General features: G+C 37.1%; 1 long non-coding RNA gene across 3 annotated transcripts in view; it reads left to right on the top strand.

The window, feature by feature from the left end:
- Nucleotides 1-19,450, top strand: part of LOC123789326 (uncharacterized) — a 433,455-nt gene that overhangs the window by 17,169 nt on the left and 396,836 nt on the right. The gene's annotated exons all lie outside the window — the stretch shown is intronic.

Genomic DNA, 19,450 nt, shown 5'->3' with positions numbered 1-19,450 from the left:
GACTCGATCCCAGGACTCTGGGATCATGACCTGAGACAAACGCAGACGCTTAACTGACTGAACCACCCAGGCACCCCTACAACCATTACGTTAAATTCTCTATCTGGCATATTACTTATCTCTGTTTCATTTAGCTCTCTCGCTATGATTTTGTTCTCTTCTTTCATTTGAGACATATTCCTCTGTCTCTTCATCTTGTCTAATTCTTTGTGTCTGTTTCTGTGTGTTAGGAAAGTCAGCTACATCTCTTGCTCTTGAAAGTAGTGGCCTTGTGAAGAAGAGGTCCTGCTATGGCATGTCCCCTGTTCTCCAGCACTTGGTGGTTTTCCTGTATGTATTGCCTGTACCGTGCTGTTGTGGCTGAGCTGCATTTTTCTTCAGTCCAGTCTGCAGTGGCTCTCTGTGCCTGTTGTGGGCAGGGTTTGGTCCTTGTTTTGTTAATAGGCCAGACTGGGGCCACCTTGGGTTTGAATTGGGTCACACCAGGCATGTGTCAGAGCTGCAGTAGCACCAAACTGCAGAGTGCTCTCCCTGTGTTGTCCCCTGAGAAACTTTCCTTAGTGAGTGAGGCCTGAAGTCAGACCAAATGTCTGCCCCCAGCCCACTGCTGGGGCTGCTGTCAAATTGCTGTGTGTGGTTATCTTTCCCTGTCCCCAGGGCAAGAGTCACTTTGGAGTGGTGCTGGTGCTTGTTAGGGCTGCTTGCACAAAAGGAAAGTGGATATTGCAGTTTTGTCACTATCAAATGGCATGCGATACTAAATCTTGAAATAACAGATTATTCTCATCTTATACAAACTATTAGAGAACATGGAAAAAGATGAGACACTATCTAATTTTTAAAAAGGTAATGTGACATTGGTAACAATGCAGTATTAGAACAGAAAAAGAAGTCATTGACCAAGCTTCATTGAACATTCATGCAGAAATCCTAAATTAAACAGAAACCAAAACTATGTGTTAAAGGAACATTAGTTAAGAGCCAAAAATTCATAATAGCATTTATTAATAGTAAATACTGTAGCAGTGCTAAGACAGGGAAAATCTAAGTATTCCTTTGTTCACAGCATTTTTTTCCCCATCATTAAATGTTCTTCCTCATCTATGTTCTACCAAATCCAGCTGAACACTTTTTTTGTGATGTCACCTTAAGATTAGTTAAATCTCCTTTTGTAATTTAGGTTATCAGGTGCACATGAATTGTCAAAAAATTATAAAACTTTAAAGGCAGTCACTGGGAGTTATTTGACTTTATATCTCTCAGAGTATCTTGTAAAAAATAGACTCTTAGTAATTATGTGATGATTATTTGTCAGATGCATGTAATGGGCTACTTAAAATTTCTTCCAGACAAAATTCTAAAATAAGTAGACTCTTGTGAATAAAAATACTGAGCATAATGCATGTTACCTGAACTACTTGAATCTGTACAATATTTTACAATATATAAATATTTTATGTACATTTTCTTATTAAGTATTGTTAAATTTGTGAGCCGTGTTGTAATCCCCATTTATCAGATGTTAATACTGAGGCTAATGAAATTAGGTAACTTGCCCTGGTCTTATAACAAATGGAAAGGCTAGCCTTGAATTTAGGCCTTCTCAAACCCAGTATCTTGTTTTCTAATGTTATATGGCCTACTAAACTTCTTTCCATACTAATTTAGTTTTAAAACATGGAAGTGATAATATTCTGTTGAAGTGATAGCATACACATGATAGTTGCAGATGGTTTTAAAAACCAGAAAGTTATTTAAGAAAGGGAAAATTTAGAAAAATTAGAAAAATTCATAGATGAACTATGATTATGTCAGGGTTAGTGTCTTCATCTCACATAAAAACACAGTTTTCTAGAACAGATTTCTAAAAATTCAGTTTTTCTTTTTGGCAAGTTGAAAATTTTAATGAAAAAGGTAGAAATTTACAGAACACAACTACAAAAAGTATATAATAAATAAGAAAAATTAATTATGAGAGGAGGATGAGGATTATTGATGTGTTTGAAGAAAAACTTGAAAAATTAAAAATGATAGTAAACTGAACTGAAGCAAATCTGGTCTTTTAAAGGAGTTGATTTAGTGTTGTGCAACTTGAGGAATAAAAACATGATTTCACCAACTTGTACTTTCTATTGTCCTATGTTTGTTTTTCATTTTTCTAGTTTAACTAAAACACGTTTTTTGGTTTGTTTGTTTTTTAAGTACCAAAGTACCTACTATCTTTGTAGATCTAACGCTGCTTTTCAGATGGGTCAGTGCTATACTGACAGTATCCACAAGGTGTCACTGTAACACCATATTTATTTTGGAACCCGCCTTGCATTTTCACCCTTACTAATTTTTCCATTTGTAGCCGAACTTCTCAGAGGGAGCCCCCTGGAGGCTGCTGGAGGGAAACTGCCAAAGCTCTATTGGGACTTCTGGGAAGAGTTGAGGGCTGGACCAACAAAGGTACTGATGGGCAATGCCGCCCAGAACTGAGAAATTGGAAGGAATGCTTTTTTCTTCTCTCCTGACCTTTCACCTTCCTTTTAACAGCCCAGTAGGAAGTTAGCAGGCAAGAAAGTCTGGGAAATGCAGTTTGTGGAGTCTCAGCACAGAGCACAGTAGAAAAGAATAGCCTTGGAGCTGAGTGAGCGTAAACAAATATACAGCATGAATAAGTCAAGCAACAAGACCACATAAGCATATAAGACCTTATAAGCATATAAGGTGGTTGGAGTTGAAACGTTTTTGGTACTTGGATTATTCAGAAGGAGAATGAAAACACTGATTATCTTTAAACTTTTTTTTAAAAGTTAAATATGCACATGGCCATCTCTGGGGTGCTTACTATAAGGCTACAATAGACTATGACTTACAAAGCAGGATAAAGGAAAATATGGAATGAAGGGATATAGTCCATCACTCCAGGAGAAGGCAAGAAAAGGGAGAAAGAATTATTTAAAACAACATAGATAAAAAGAACAAAATAAAATATTTGAAATAAATGCAAATATATCAGTAATCACAACCCCCTGATATATGTAATATATAATATATATAATTGCAATATAATAATAATTGTAAGTGTATATGCCCCATGAACATAGTTTCAAGTTATATAAAGTAAAAACCAATAGAATTATAAAAGAAACAAGACAAATCCACCATCATATTTTAAAAGTTTAACACACTTCTCTCAGTATTTGATGGATCAAGTGACAAAACATAATTAAGGAAATAGAAGACTTAACAAAATAAAACAAAAACAGAATCAACAAGCTTAATTTAATGGACGTTTACAGAACACTGCTGTCAACCGCAGGAGAATTCTTTTTAAGCACACATTGAGCTTTTATAAAAGTGGAAAATATGTCCATCCATAAAGCAAGTTTCATCAAATATTTAAGATCTGGTGTGGAGACCACATTCTCTGACCAATATAATTGAACTACAAGTCTGTAACAAAACAGATAACTAATGTATGTTTAGAAGTTAAAAGCATTTTAAACCAACTTTTTGCTCGAAGAAGAGATTATAGGAGAGGTTAGAAAATACTTAACACTGTAAAATAAAAACATTACATCTGAAAACTTGTAGGATGCAGCTGAGGCATTAAAAAGTTGAATCAGTGGTCAAAAATTATCCCTCTCATAAAATACTCAGCGAGTTTTATTGGCGAGTTCTACAAACATATCAGGAACAGAAAATTCCAATCTTATAACCACTTATAAAAAAGAAACATTCTCTACCTCATTTGATGAGGATCGTATAATTCTGAAGACAAAACTGGATAAAGATAATATGAGAAAGGAACATTCGACCAATTTCTTGCATGACATCAGTACAATAATCCTAAATAAAATATTAGCAAATCAAATCCATTAAGGTATAGCAGAAATAACAGTTTGACCAAGTTGGAGTATTCAGGGAATGCAATATTATTGATGTAAGTCACCATGGTAGTAGAGTAGATTAAAGGAGAACAATTTCCTGGTCACTGTAATTTAATTAATTTGTGATATAGGCTCTAACATTAAATATAGAAGGTCATTCCTTAGCCTATAAAGGATACCTAAAGAAAGTGAAATACATACAACAGATAAAAAGATGTACTTATTTTATATACTTTAGAAAACATTTCTGTCTAAAATTAAGAACAGGACACAATTCCTGCTGTTACTGCTTTTATTCAACATTGTAATGAAGACATTAGCCAGAGCAGGAAGACCAGAAAGAGAAATACACATCTAAGAATTAGATAGACTCACAGATTCTATGATTGTTTATGTAGAAACTCAAAAGAATCTAAAGAGAGTAGAGCTTAGCCTGGTTCCCAGGTATAAGATCAACCTAATATGTTGGGTGCATGTATATATCTACATCTGTGTGTTGATCGCTATTTATATGTTGGCATCAAATAGGATATTAAAAAATAAAAATTGTTACCACCACCAACAATATCAACAAAATAACACACCTAGATATAAATATAACAATGAAGTGCAAGACCATTTTGTAGAGAATTATAAAACAGTATAAAAAGATATTAAAGCAAGACCTAAATATAAATATAGAGGAGAGATATACAATGTTCAAGAATAGGGACATTCCAAATATAATAATATAAATATATAAAATATAGAATAAATATAATACATATTATATATATATATATTAAGATAGGCAGGGAAAGACAGAGGGATGGGAGGGGCAGAGGGAGAGGGGAATCCCAACCACGCTCCATGTGGGGCTCCATCCCATGACCCTGAGAGCCACTTGAGGCACCCAGTTGCCTGAAAAATTAAATATATTTTTTAACGTGAAGTCTATTTCATCATAAAGATTAATATTGCGTATGAGAGAAAAATCCACTTATATGACATAGTGTCAGTTTATTAGCAGCCTAAAGACACATTTCATTCTCAGCTAAACCGTGATTGTATTCTGACACAGTGGTTCTCAGAAGTTAGGTATATGTTGCATGGGGAGACAGGGACAAAAATTCCTCTCATTTTCATGGACTGAAGTTGCACAGCAGACAAATATTTTTCTTAAAGATTTATTTATTTATTATAGAGAAAGAGCAGGAGCAGGCAGGGCAGAAGGGAAGGGAGAGTGAATCTCAAGCAGACTCCACACTGAGTGCAGAGCCTGACTTGGGGTTTGATCTCACAACCCAGAGATCATGACCTGAGCCAAAATCGAGAGTTGGACGCTTAACCACCCAGGTACCCCAACAAATATTTATAATAGGCAAAAGTATATGATACACTTGCATTTTACTTCTTGTGTTTTAATTTTCTGAAGTGCTTTAGATAAATAATATCATGATGTTTTGCCCCCAAATATGTCATATGACATCTCTGAATGATAAGAACATTTTCTATATAAACACAATATCATTGTCTCATATGACAAAATTAACATTTCCTATTAACGTTAACAATGAACATTAGCATTAACAATTTCCTAATAATTGTGAATAGTTATAATACCCAGTTTGTATTCAAATTAGTCAAATTATTCTTTATGCATTGCATTTCCCCTTTGTTGTCTTAATTCTGCTAAGATGCAGAATCGTTGCTAATGCTGCTTCCTTGTCCTTTCTCCAGGGTATCAAGAAAGGCCTTTCCTAACCCTCAAAATTGACTTGCTGCCTAATTGTTTAACTTCCCTTCATCTTAATCAGCAATTTCAACTAACCTGCTCTTACCTTGGAGTAAGGGAAAAAATAATTGCTACTTCATAAAATGCAGATGCAGGAAAGTCTTTATGTATTTCGGTTTTCCTTTCTGGCCTATATAAGATGCTCAGGCGTTAAGTTCAAATTACTGACACTAATGTGAGCCGTACAATTTGTTGTAAATCACGTGATTATAAGTTGATCATTTCTTATATTTCTTGGTATCCCCTATAGTACGTTGTTCAAATATAGTATGTTGTTCAAATACTTGTTAATAAATTGATACTGCCAAAATATAAATTCTGATTTTTGGAGTACTTAGCATACTTAGTCAAATGTGAAGATATTTTAGAAAAATCTTCACAGGTTTTCAGACCCACTTTTTTGTACTCATTCCCTCACTTCTCCCATCTCCTCATCATCTCAGTATTGGTGTTAAACCTCTTCCCAGAATGAAATGACATAAAGTAAGCCATATGATCTTTTGCTTAATTAAAACCACAGGGATAGATCTGGAAAAATAAGCCAATTTCTAAGCAGGTATTTGGAAGGTCTACCTTGAGATCTCTGGTTAATTGGTCATGCTGGAGGCAGGATAGTTCTTACTGTAGCTATCTTTTAGAAGCTAATGCTTTTATGTTAACAGTACACATTACTGTCTCCTCCCACAGGCTATCTAATGAGTTTTGCTTTTATTTATTTTTAACAAAAAAAATTATTCATCTAAATAAACACAAAAGTCACCATTAAAAATTAATTTAAATCATATATGAAGAATTTCACTAGTGCATCTCTAGCATTTGGCAACTTGTTTGTATGGAGTTTATTTCTTTTGTACTTTTGTCTTGCTAAATCGGAGAAATGACTTATTTTATCCTGTGTTTTTAAGTAGCTCAACTGCAGAATTCTATGGAAACTTCAGAATTACAGTAGATAGATATATCTTTTCATTTATTCAATAAAATATTTTTAAAACATATTATGTGTAAAATATTCCCAGGGATACAGAGTTATTAGGGTAATTAGGGTCACCCATGATTTCCATATTGCCAAATCCAATGATCAGCCTCTCTCATATTGGACATATATAGTCATAGTCATCAGTCCCTCCTACTTGACCCACTTTCTTCATTGGCCTCCGAATCTCCACTCTTTCAAGATTGTCCGCCTACCTCAATCTCCTTTGCTGGACCTTGCTCATCTTCCCACCGTCTAAAGTTAGGATGCATCATGTCTGTCATTAGAGCTGATTTCTTCTCACTCACATCTCAGGTGACTCCTTCAATCCCATTACACAATTGTCATGTCCAAAAGGACAGTTCCTCCCTCCAAACCTGTTCCTCCCACACCTGACCATGCCTGACTGTATTCCCCACTATCCCCCATTCTAAACTGCCATAATTTCATTCCTGGATTATTATCTTCTAATTTCCTCCTTCAGTATTCCCTTGCCCCTTCACAGTCTACTCCACACTCAGCAAAGTGAGAGATCCTTTTGGAACATGGCACGCCTCCATTTAAAACCTTACAATGACTTGCCTCTCAGAGACACTAAAGAGCCTGAGTCCTTGCCCTGGGTTCCCAGGCTCACAGAATGGCCCTGTTATCTGTCTGACCTGTCTCCACCTGTTCTCCTTCAGGTTCATTCTACTCCTGCCACACCTGTGTCCTTGTCCTTCCTTGAGCACCAAACATTATCTGCCTCAGGGTCTTTGTGCATGCTCTTCCATCTTCCAGGGCCTTCTCCTTATATCCATGAGGTTCCCTTCCTCAAATTCCTTCAGGCTCCTGCGCCCCTGCGGACGCCCCTCAATCTCTGCCTTAATTCTAACTTTTGTGTTTCCGAGAGAGCTCATGTTTGAAGATGCTCATCTGGGGCACTGAACACTGGGTGTCTCTTGAGATGTTGTCATACAACACTGAAAAACTAAACTTGCTCCCTCTTTATCATGAATAGGCTCTTTTTTTTTTTTTTTTTTTTTGATCCAGGGATAAGAAAGTTGGAAACCAACTGGTCGATTCCTGTTTTCTTATCCTATTGATAAATAAGCATGTTATCTAGAGTACAGAAACAACAAGCCTTGCTGAAACTGAGTGCTAACATCAGCCACTAAGATCTGATACAAAACTCTCCATTTTTTTGCCTAGACTATGGCTACAGGTATTACATTTGGTAGAATTTTAGAACTAGGAAATATCTTAGAAAAATATAATCTAACCCACTTACTTCACATAGGGGAACTCAAGGAAGTTATTTGGGTTAACTGCTCTTTTCATGCTTTTTTGGCTACCTCATTCTGTGCCCTCTGCTTACCCATAAAGGTACATTCCTGTTACTTTCTGGTGATTGGAGGTAAAAATAAGACTTAAAGTTATCCTGTCTAATTTCCTAAGTTTACATATCACCAGATATGAAAAGATTAAATGACTTGTCCAAATTCAAAAGATTAATGTCAGGGATGGCCCCAGGTTTCCCTCTAGACTTTTATTCTAGGACGTTTTCTACTACATTGGGATTTATTTATTTATTTATTTATTTATTTATTTATTTTTAAAAGATTATTTATTTATTTATTTGACAGAGATAGAGACAGCCAGCGAGAGAGGGAACACAAGCAGGGGGAGTGGGAGAGGAAGAAGCAGGCTCATAGCGGAGGAGCCTGATGTGGGGCTCGATCCCACAACACTGGGATCACGCCCTGAGCCAAAGGCAGACGCTTAACCGCTGTGCCACCCAGGCGCCCGTACATTGGGATTTAGATTAAATTCTTAAATGATTAGAAAGCAGTAATTATCAGTGATCTAGATTCATTGTACTTTGTAAAAGTAACATGAAATACTTAAAAAAAAAATTGACAGAGTTCTTTGAGTCCACTTTTTCAATTCCACCATTTCAAATGTATTTTGGAGTTTTGAATATACATAAAAATCAGAAGGATAGTATATGAATACCCATATGCTAGATTCAATAGCCATCAACATTTTGCATCGCTGGTTTCGTCCATTCTTCTTTTTTGCTGAAATATTTTAAAGCAAATCCCGAACATTGTGCTATTTTACTCTGACATATATTAGTATGTGCTGCTTAAAAATGGACTTTAAAAAATCATGAAACCATTATCACCCCAACAAAATAAACAATTCTTCATATATTCTAATATATTTATAGTTCTCCAAATGTTTCAAAAATATCTTTTTACATTTGATTTGTTCACACAAGGTACCACACTCTGCATTTGTTTAAATTTCTCTATCTGGTGTCACATCTTCCTTGTTGTTGATTTATTGAAAGGATTGGGTTACGTGTCCTATAGAATGTTCCACATTCTGGATTTGTCTCTGTGTTTTCTGTTGGTGACATTTAACTTGTTGCTCTATCCCTTGTATTTCTTGTTAACTGAAGTTGGTTCTCAATGCTTGGTGAGATGCAGGTTCAACTCTGTTGGCAAGCATTTGTGGTGCTGGTGCTTTGTAGAAAGCACATGGTGCTAGTGTCTAGGTGTCACACTTTCGTGATGCTAACATGCTACAATTACCCATCAACTTTGCGTCTAGAAATTTCATCTACTGATGAAAGCTGCCTGAATTATTTCATTTGGCAAAATGGTGATTTTCTAGTTTTTTTTTTTTTCATTTTCTTTAACTGGATTTTTTTCTGTTTAAAAGAACTTTGTGTCATTCAACTAGGGCTATTTAGTTACTGGGTAGAACAGAGAAGGCAGGGTAAATGCCTAATTCTTTTCTTTCTACTGCCAATTTTCAAAGTAAGGAAATATTTAAAACTCAGTGGTGACCAGCTAGATCTTCATATGTGTATGCATTGGGGATTTTTTTATTTTTAAGTGATGGAATGAAATCATGAATTCTAATTAATTAATTTCAGTTACTGTTGTTTTTCATTGTTAGCATGTTTTTGCCAATGGGATTCTTGCCTTTTATTTGTTCCTGCTTGTTTATGTTTGCTTCTGATATGTCCCGTTAGTCTTTGATTGTCTGCTTCTTTTCTGGCATACCTTGCCACAAACTCTTTTTATGTATTTTCTTCTCCAAATCTAGCATCAGAATTCTTCCATAAAGCTGTGGTTCCTTTTAGTGGGAAATCCTGCTTAGACACCAGAATGTGGTCACTGGAGGCTCTCTTGTTTTTGGGTGGTCACCGTTCTCAAGATCTTTGCAGTTGTAGAACTAAAGAATACATACTTTGAATTTTCATTTAATTTCTTTAAATTCTTTTACACTAATAATTTTGGTTCTTAACATCATTGAACTATTTTTTGATTTATCTTCATGCGTAAATGTATGTGTGTATTTGTATGTATACTAGTTCCAAATTCATAATACTGATGCTAAAAGATGCTGAATTAAGTTTAAGATTAATTGAAGCTCTGTTTTTAATTAGAACACATTCCACTGAAGACATACATTCAATATCCTCAAAAACCGCTTGAAATAAACCTATTGCTTGTGTTATAATGTCATTATTTTGATATATTGATAAGTTTGTTATTTGTTTTAACTTTTGGAGGCAAAGTGTGGTTTTAGAATAGCTGCTTCAGCATCATCACTTAACAATTTGTTAGAAATATAAATTCTCAGGCCTGTCTTAGAACTTCTAAATCAGAAATTTTGGGAGTCAGCCTCTGAAGGGGAATTTTATATAATATCTGAGGACCACTGATCTCATGATAACCATTTTTATCAGTTTCTCTTTTTGCAAATACAAAAGAATTATGTATATATTAATTATCTCCTTTTTTCTTATCCAGATGTTATCATACTATGTATTGAAAAGATATACTTTTCATATATCATTTTTTAAAGCTTTTATTTTAATTCCAGGTAGTTATCATACAGTGTTATATTTGTTTCTTAATATGTCATTTTTTATTTTTGTGGGAATATTTTGGAGGTAGCTTCCTGGAAGTGAAACCGCTAGATAGATTGCTAGTCTTTTTTCTTTTTCTTTTTTTTTTTTTTTGAGATCTTATCAAATTCCTTTGGCTGGGAATTCAGCTGTTTGCTAGAACCTTGCCAGTCGAGGACGTTGGCAGACTTTGGGATGTTTGCCAATCTGATATGTAAGAAATTGTAGTTCATCGTCATTTTCATTTGCATTTCCTGAATAAGAGTGAGTTTGGACATCTTTTCATATGTTTAGGCACCATTTGCGTTTCTTCTTTTGGGAATGGCTGCTGATACATTTTGCCACTTTTTCATCAGGTCGTTAGTCTGTTTCTTCTCAGTTTGTAAGAACTCTTAGTTATTAAGCATATTAGCCATCTAAGTGCAAATATGTTTTCTCAGTTTACCATTTGTCTTTTACCTTTAGCTTTTACCTTATGTTGTGTCGTGTCATGCCAACATTTTAAGGAAAAGGAACATGATTAGATTTATCAGTGTTTTCTCTCGTAGCTTCTAGATTTTGAATTAGTAAGGTTTTCCTCAACTCAGGTGATAAGGCAATTCTCCCATGTTCTCAGTTTTTAACGCTTAAACTTTGATTTATCTTGGATTTTTCCTGGTGTGAAGTACTGACCTGATTTTATTCTATTTTCCAAATTTATGTCTGGTTGTCCTAACACAATTTATTATAGTTCATCTTTTTCCTCAGCGATTTGAGATGCCACCTTATCAAATACTGGGTTTCTATACACACTCGAGTCTATTTATGCACTCTCTTTTTTGTTCTATGTGTCTGTCTGAACCACACTGTTTTAATTATAGTGACTGTAAAATATATCTTAATATCTGGTGATAATTAGGAATACTTTTCATTTTTATTCTATCACTTCTCTGCTAATGTCCTTAGTCTTCTCTGACTTAGATCTTCTCCAATGACTTCCTATGAGAACCAGTACTTAAAATAGTTGGTTACTGCTACCTCACTTCTGCTCTTCCTCTCACCATTCAATTTCATTTTTTGTCTTATTTTTGATCTTTAGTGTTAAAAAGACAAAACATGGTAGTTTTATCTAATTTTAGTCTGTATATTCTTAAGTACAATTAAATGACTATTATTTGGCTTATCAGCTTCAGGAGGTATCCTTAGCTCCCGTTTTCTTTGATTGGGTATCATAAAAGGTATAGCTGGGAAGTTCATACCTACAATCTTCCTTATGTTCTTTTCTTTCCCTTCCCATTTTTGCTAATTGTATGGATTATTTACAGATCGTCAGAACATTTGGAATTTATATACTACTTTGTCACCCTCATCTTTTAGTCTTTGTTCTACAGGTGAATATATTCAGTGCTTGTCTGTCAGCCTTATGCTCAAACTTCTGCAATCCTCTTGTGCTGGATTGTTTTCTAGTTTCTTCTTTGGGAAGAGCTTTAGTGTATTTACAGCTCTTTATTTATGGCCTTTACTTTTTTGTGGGGTGGGGTGGAGAGTGAGAGAGAGTGAGAGAGGTGGGAGGAGCAGAGGGAGAGGGGAGAGAGAATCTTAAGAGGCTCCACTCCACGCCCAGGGTGGAGCCTGAAGAGTGCTGGATCGTGACCCTGAGATCATGACCTGAGCTGAAATCAAGCATCCCACACTAAAGCTTAATCGCTTAACCAACTGAGCCACTCAGGCACCCTGTGGCCTTTACATTTGAAGAGCAGTTTGACTAGATGTAAATCCTTAGTTCACATTTTCTTTCATTGAGTATCTTAAAGTTGTTGCTCCAGTGTTTTCTACCTTAAAATGTTGCTGCTTAGAAAATGGATGACAGGGGTGCCTGGGTGGCTCAGTCGGTTAAAGGTGTGTGCCTTCAGCTCAGGTCATGATCCCAGAGTCCTGGGATCCAGCCCTGCATCAGGCTCTCTGCTCAGCAGGGAGTCTGCTTCTCCCTCTGCCTCTGCCTCTCCCCCTCCTTGTTCTCTCTCTGTGTCAAATAAATAAATAAAATCTTTAAGAAAATATAAAGGCTGACAATCTGATTTTCATTGTTCCTGACTACCTAAAGATTTTTTTCATTATCTTTGAAGTTTAATAATTTTACTAAGATATGTCCAATAAAATATATCATTTACAGATTAATATAGCATTTCTCCTTGATACGTAGATCCAAGACTTTCTAAATTCAGAAAACTTTTCTTTTTTTTTTTTAAGGAAATTTTCTTGAATTACAATCATAAGTATCTCATTTGTTCCATTTCCTAGATGTTATCTTACAGTTCTCCATTTGCATTTATACTATATCTCCTTTGTTTGCTGGCTATTTCTAGTACTTTCTCCTAAATCTTAACAACAGTAACAACAGCAACAACTTTATCTGTGTTTGAGTTCCTTCACTTTCCCTTTCTATGCATTTATGTCATCTATATGTGTATTCTTTTTAATTTAGTTTTTATTTCTCTTTTTTTGCTCTCTTTTCCCAATTCTTTCTTGACATCAGTCACTTCCCATTTTCTATCTTTCCATAACTTTTGGTGCACAACTCCTGGGTATAAGGAATGCTACAATTCTTTAATTCTTTAAATTGGAATAACTCTTCATGGGACTACTACTCAACTAACCAATAGAAGATTCAATTTAGGTAACTCTTTGTGGCTTATGCTCCCTCACTTTGTTGTCAAAGCAGAATCTGATCATTGCTTGTGGCCAGAAGATGGGGAGGGGTCTGCTCCTGTGTCCAGGGTGATTGGCATCTTTATTCTGACTCCTCTGCTGCATGACTGTGCTCTTAAGAGTTGGCCCGATTTAGGCTCTTTGCTTTGAGTGTCCTTAGAGCACTGCACTACATTGTCAGAAGATTCCTACAAAAACCTTTGTGTCTTATTAAGACTCAGTGAGGCAGACCTCGTCACTTGGGATGCTTCATTCCTCAACCCTCCTTCCTCTGGCCGCCTCAGTCTCTGGGCAGAGGAGGGGCTAAACTCATACCTTTCACTCAGATTTGGCCATTTTCAGCTTTCGTTGCCCAAGCGTCTTCCCTTTGCTACCTGCCTCAGCACATTTAGCCCCTCTCTGAGACCATCCGTCTAATAATTTTCAGTGAAATAGAAATATGTATTTTTCCTTTGTGTGTTTTGCAGGATATTTTATGTCTTTAAATCTTTAGGAACACATGTTTTCTTCTGTTTTATGGGAAAGGGAGTGGAGCTTGGGAAAGTTGATGCCACCTCTGGTAGCACTTTCCCAACACACTCTGTTTCGTGCATCTTGGCTTATTTATGCCTGTCTTCTCTTAATATACTAGTTAGTGAAACTAATTGTTAAAGGGTTTATTTCAGTGCAAGATACAATACATGTTATGATTTTTAAGATGCATTATAATAAAAATAATTGATTTTGTGACTTTTCATCCACTGATGCTTTGTCAGTTAGGTCCTCCAAGAAGCAGACAGCAAGGTAGAGCAAGAGATACGTTAGAGGATATGCCTGAAGGAGAAGGCAGGAGGGAGCCTTCCTACTGCAGTGCAGGTCCCACACCTGTGAAAGGTGAAAGTGAGGGAAAGATCAGGGAGGAAGAGTTTCAGATCCTGGTGCAGTTGTGAAAGACTCATGGGGTGGGGCAATGGGAAATACTCAAACAAAACTTGCCCATTAGAGAAATCTTAACAAAGCGGTCATTGCTGGCCTCCAGTCCCCCTGTCATGCACAGTTGTGGGCCGGGAGCAGCCCAGGTTAATGTGGATCATGGGTTGAGTGGATGAGGTGCTGTATCCCAAGATGTGGCAGTTGGAGGCTGTCAATCAGCAGGTTCTCTTGAAGGGCTATGGGATGGGTCATCTCTATGGCTGCCACCGATGCTACTTGATATATTTAGCCAGATAAAAAGGAACACTTTTACAGTAAATTTCTTTTATATTACAGCAGTTTGACAAAGTCTTCTTCATATGGGGAAAAGATTCCAACAGAGATTAATTAAGTACAACCTTTGTTGCTGGATATTCCTCAAGTGTCTACTAAGACTCTAATATTATTTTAATTAGAGAATGTAAAAGGAGTTAAAATATCATTTATCATTATTTAGCATTCTAATAATCATCGGCAATCTAAATACACCATTAGATCGTATAATGCTGTTCTTTTAGTCTTGTCATTTTTCTAAAGGTAAAGTACTCATCACTGACTGAGAAGTCCAAAATCAGTAGCTGGATATACCTGTTTCTGATCAGTCTGTCCTTTTGACCGTTTTGATTTTGATCTCTAGCCAATTTGTTTTCAACGGAGTCATCTGCTTCCAAACGGACCAAAAAAACTCTGAGCCTGGGAATCAGGTCATCTCTGGTCTAATTCTGCTTTGTTACAATGTAGCTATGTGACCTTGCAGAAATTACTTCACCCCCTTGGGCTTCAGTTTCCACATCCGTGAAATGAGTTTATTAGATTAGATAATCTCTAGGCTTCATCTAGCCTATGAAATATTGCAGTTGAAGTTGGAGGTTATGGATAAAATATTTCTATATTTGTTGTCAAAAACTAAAATAAAGACATGGAAGCTATATTTAGGAAGTGTGTGGACAGCATGCATGTTGGCAAATGCAATTAATATTTAAAACAATCTTCCAGGCCAGAAGAATAGGTTATTTTCTACTAAACTTTAAAAAGGATAGGGTAGATTGTTTGTTTTTTAAAAATAAACCTTTTATTTTAGAACAGTTTTAGATTTACAGAATTATAGCAAAGATAGTAGAGAGTGCTTATTTGCTTTTGCTTTACACTTAAGTTTAAAAATATTTGTGGCAATCAGTGTCGGGTGGTCGGTATTGGTGGTGGAGGGGGCTGAGGTGGGGCTACTGGAGCAGATTATGGAGAGACTGGGCTTCACATTTTCTATGAAAAGAATTTAGGCATGTTATTGACTATCAAAAAAACCCCTCACAACGACAACCTAATACAAGCTTACCTACATTGCTAGAGACCTACATTGATGATCCAGAATAAGGAAGAGACGGTCATATTGTGCTCCAGCCTGGCTACACCTCATCTAGAGTTCTGTTTTTGGTTCAGGAACATTTGTAGGAGGCCAAGAGATGAGGGAGCCGCGCGATGGAAGACTCGAAAGTTATTATCTAAGAGGAAAGACTGGATAAGCTGGATGAAGTTTAGCCTTAACAAGAGAAGACTTAGCAGAAACATGCAACTAATTCCTTTCAAACTTAAATTTATTTTAAAAAATTAGGTAGACTACTCATATAATGAAAAAATCAAAATGATGTAAAAAATATCAGTGCTTCTACTTCTGTTTCTGCCCTGTTCCCCCATCCTGTTTAGGTGTGATTTTTTTTTTTAATTCATTTCTTTTGAATCCTTCCACTGTGTTTCTTTAGGCAATCACAAGCAAGTACACATATACAGAAGGAATCAAACGACGTGCGTTATTTTACACCTTGAGTTTTTTTACTTAATATATTTTGGAGATCTTTCCATATATATGTATGTAAAGAAGTGCCTCATTTGTTTTAAACAGTTGTATAGAATTCTGTTCTGTGAAAGCATCATAGGAAACTTAACCCGTTACAAAAATCAGTGTTTGAATTCTTTCCCATGTTCTGTTTATACCATGTTATTCATGAAAAAACAAGAAAAAAAAAAGAGCAGCAATACATATTTTTCACCTTGAATTCTTGCAGGCATAATCATAGGATAAATTCTTGTGAGTGGGGCCTGGGTTCAAACTTAACTATGCGTTTTTATTTATTTATTTATTTATTCATCTGAAGATTTTATTTATTTGAGAGAGAGATAGTGAGAGAGAGCACAAGGGTGTAGGGGCAGAGTGTGAAGCAGACTCATAGCTGAGCAGGGAGCCTAATGGGGGGCTGCATCCCAGGACCCCAGGATCATAACTTGAGCCAAGGCAGACACTTAACTGACTGAGTCACCCAGGTGCCCCAACTAATGCATTTTTAATCTTAAAAGATACTGCCTAATTGCTGTCCATGGGGGTGGTCCCAGTTTGCACATTCAAGAGCAGTATATGAGAATACACGTCTTCACGGCCTCTGTGCTCAAACTCTTAGATCTTTGCCCACTTGCTAGGTGAGAAATGGCATCTCAGTGTAGTTTGAGTTTTCATGCATCTGTTTATAAATGTTGGAGAATATCTTTTCGTATGTTGGAGAGCCATTTTCCCCCTTCGAACTCTCTGTTCACACCCTCTGCACAGTTTTGAACTGCGTTGTGTAGCGGCTGTTGTTGTCGTACCCTCCCCCTGCTGGCACTCACCTCTACGGACTGAAAGCTGCTTGCGTGAACACCTGTGACACTTTGTCTGCAGGTGTTTCTTCTAGCCACACCGCTATATGGGGCAAGAGTATAGTAAAAATCAGAAGAGCCAGAAGTTAATGCCCTAGCATTTCTTTTATCCAATAACAAACAGGGATTTGGTGCATAAAACCCCCATCTTCCTTTCCCCTTGATAGGGATAAATCTGAGGTTTATTTAATGCTGTCTTCCAGAGTTTCCAGTGGAGTTGCACCCACAGTGGAAACTGGCTTGAAAACCCACACTTTATTCCTTCTCTGCCCTACTTCCCTACTCCATTCCCAGTACTTAATGATTTCGTTTCCAAAGTAAACCATGTGCAGTAGAATCCTTGCCTCAGCATTGGCTTCTGGAGGAACCCAAGCCACATCGTTAGTCCTTCTTGAGTGCTACTCCAAGTGTGGCCTGCAGATGGGGCTAGTTTGTGACCGGCTTGTTACCAGTCTGATAAATTCAGAAATTGAGTTTAAAACTTTAGAACCTTTTGGGTTGTCTGGGTTGTAGAGTCAGTTAAGCGTCCTACTCTTGGTTTTGGCTCACACAATATTTAAGCATGTGATCTGTGGTGTGTTGGCAAAAAAACAAAAACAAAAAATCTGGCCTTTACCTCAGGTAGTTGAAAAGGCACTATTTTACATCATGGTACTAAGAACAATGGGTAGAGAAGTACAACTAGAGAAATTTTGGTTACGTGTAAGGGAATTGTCTAATTGCCCAGGGTGCCTAAAACAGGAAGAGATTTCCATGTTGGCGGCAATCAACACTCTTATGAGGAGAGTGGCTGGCTGGTTGGCTGTTGAGATGGAAGAATTCTGTGCTTGGTGGCAGAGCTCTTCCATTTCAACAGATTCTACCACTCTGTCTTAACAGATTTGAGCAGTAACTCTGTCATTCTTTTTCTTCTCTCTTCTTAATTTAATTTTAATTTTAATTTGATTTCCTTTCCCTAAGGTTTTTTTTTTCTTCTTTTCTTTCTCTAGTTGTTTCTTTTTCTTCTCTTTCTTTATGAGAAAGGATTAGTAAAAATGGAATTAATATGCTGGTTGTGTTCCTTAAAAACCTGTTGACTGTCTAAAAGTTATAGGGAAAAGTTTAATTCTAGTTGATCCTGTTTTTATAGGTTCTGGTGTACTGTGAGTTCCACTCCCGCAGCTCTTCATAATTTACAAACCGAGAAACCGTCAACTAGGTAATGGTACTGGATCTCTTTTTTCTTTTTTTCTTTCAGTAAAGTTTCTCACCTGGTATTAAATACTAAGTGGAAAGTGTTATGAGATTTCCTAGGTGAGTCACTGAATCTGAATAACAAATACGTTCACTCAGTGCATAAAGCACTAGGGTGAAACCAGAGAGAAAGAAAACATTTGTCTTTGAGCTCCTGGAAAAGAGCTCTGCTGTCCTCAGCTTCTCTAAGTCCTCGGGTCAAGGGTTTTGCCTGCCTCCAGCTGAACCCAGCCCTCTCTGATGCGTAGGACAGGTTGTCATCAGACTGGAATGGGAAGACGAACACAGGAGTTGAACTTGATGCCGAAACTGCGAATTGCAGGTCACTACAATCTTATAAAATGCACTAAAATCAACACTAGACAAATGTGGAGCGTTAAGGATGGGCAATCAGGAATATTGGAAGTGTTAATGAGCTTCCTTTTTTTTTTTTTTAAAGATTTTATTTATTTATTTATTTATTTATTTATTTATTTATTTATTCGACAGAGATAGAGACAGCCAGTGAGAGAGGGAACACAAGCAGGGGGAGTGGGAGAGGAAGAAGCAGGCTCATAGCGGAGGAGCCTGATGTGGGGCTCGATCCCATAACGCCGGGATCACGCCCTGAGCCCAAGGCAGACGCCTAACCGCTGTGCCACCCAGGCGCCCCTAATGAGCTTCCTTTTTAAGCAATATTTCAAAAAAGATGGGGTCCATCCAGTCCATCCAGCCTTGATATATGGATTCGAAGGCACGTTTTGGAGGACGGCATGATTGTCCTCCATTATACTGTGGCATTGAAAGGGAGTGGCCCTGGAGGCACACTGTCTCCAGTTCAAATTCCAGCTCTGCCTCTTAGCAAGCCAGGCACTCAATGTTTAAGACTCAGGGTATTTTTTTTCCTGAGAAATGGGGATAATATGAGTACTTCAGAGAACTGGTATGAGGATTAAATAAGATTCGGTATGTGAGGTTTAGCACAGGCTTTGTCCATCGGATCATGGAACAAACATTATTGGATACCTTGCAGGATCTGCTTGAAGCAGGAAACATGTGGAACTGGGTGCTTCTGTCTTGTTAGGCTAGGGCAGGGGCACACTGTTCTGCTCATCCTCACTCCTCATTTCTCTAACATCTGTTCCTTTCCCTTTCACTCTTGATCCTGCTCCTCCTCATTGTAGTCTTCTTACTTCCTCTTATGTGTGAATTCAGGGGGCTTCGGAGGGAATTGCACTGTGTGCAGCTATCGATGCGGTGTGTCTATGAGAGGAGGTGAGTTCAGGAGCCTCCCGACTTGCCATCTTGGCCCGGAACACTCAGGGCTTTGGCTTGGGCTTGAGGAAAGGCAGTGCCTAGGAGAGTAACTAACAGTCTCTTTT

Source organism: Ursus americanus, chromosome 3 (assembly GCF_024610735.1).
Source record: "Ursus americanus isolate L20-20 chromosome 3, mUrsAme1.1.p, whole genome shotgun sequence".
Lineage (NCBI taxonomy): Eukaryota > Metazoa > Chordata > Mammalia > Carnivora > Ursidae > Ursus > Ursus americanus.
This window is presented reverse-complemented; position numbering and strand designations above follow the sequence as displayed.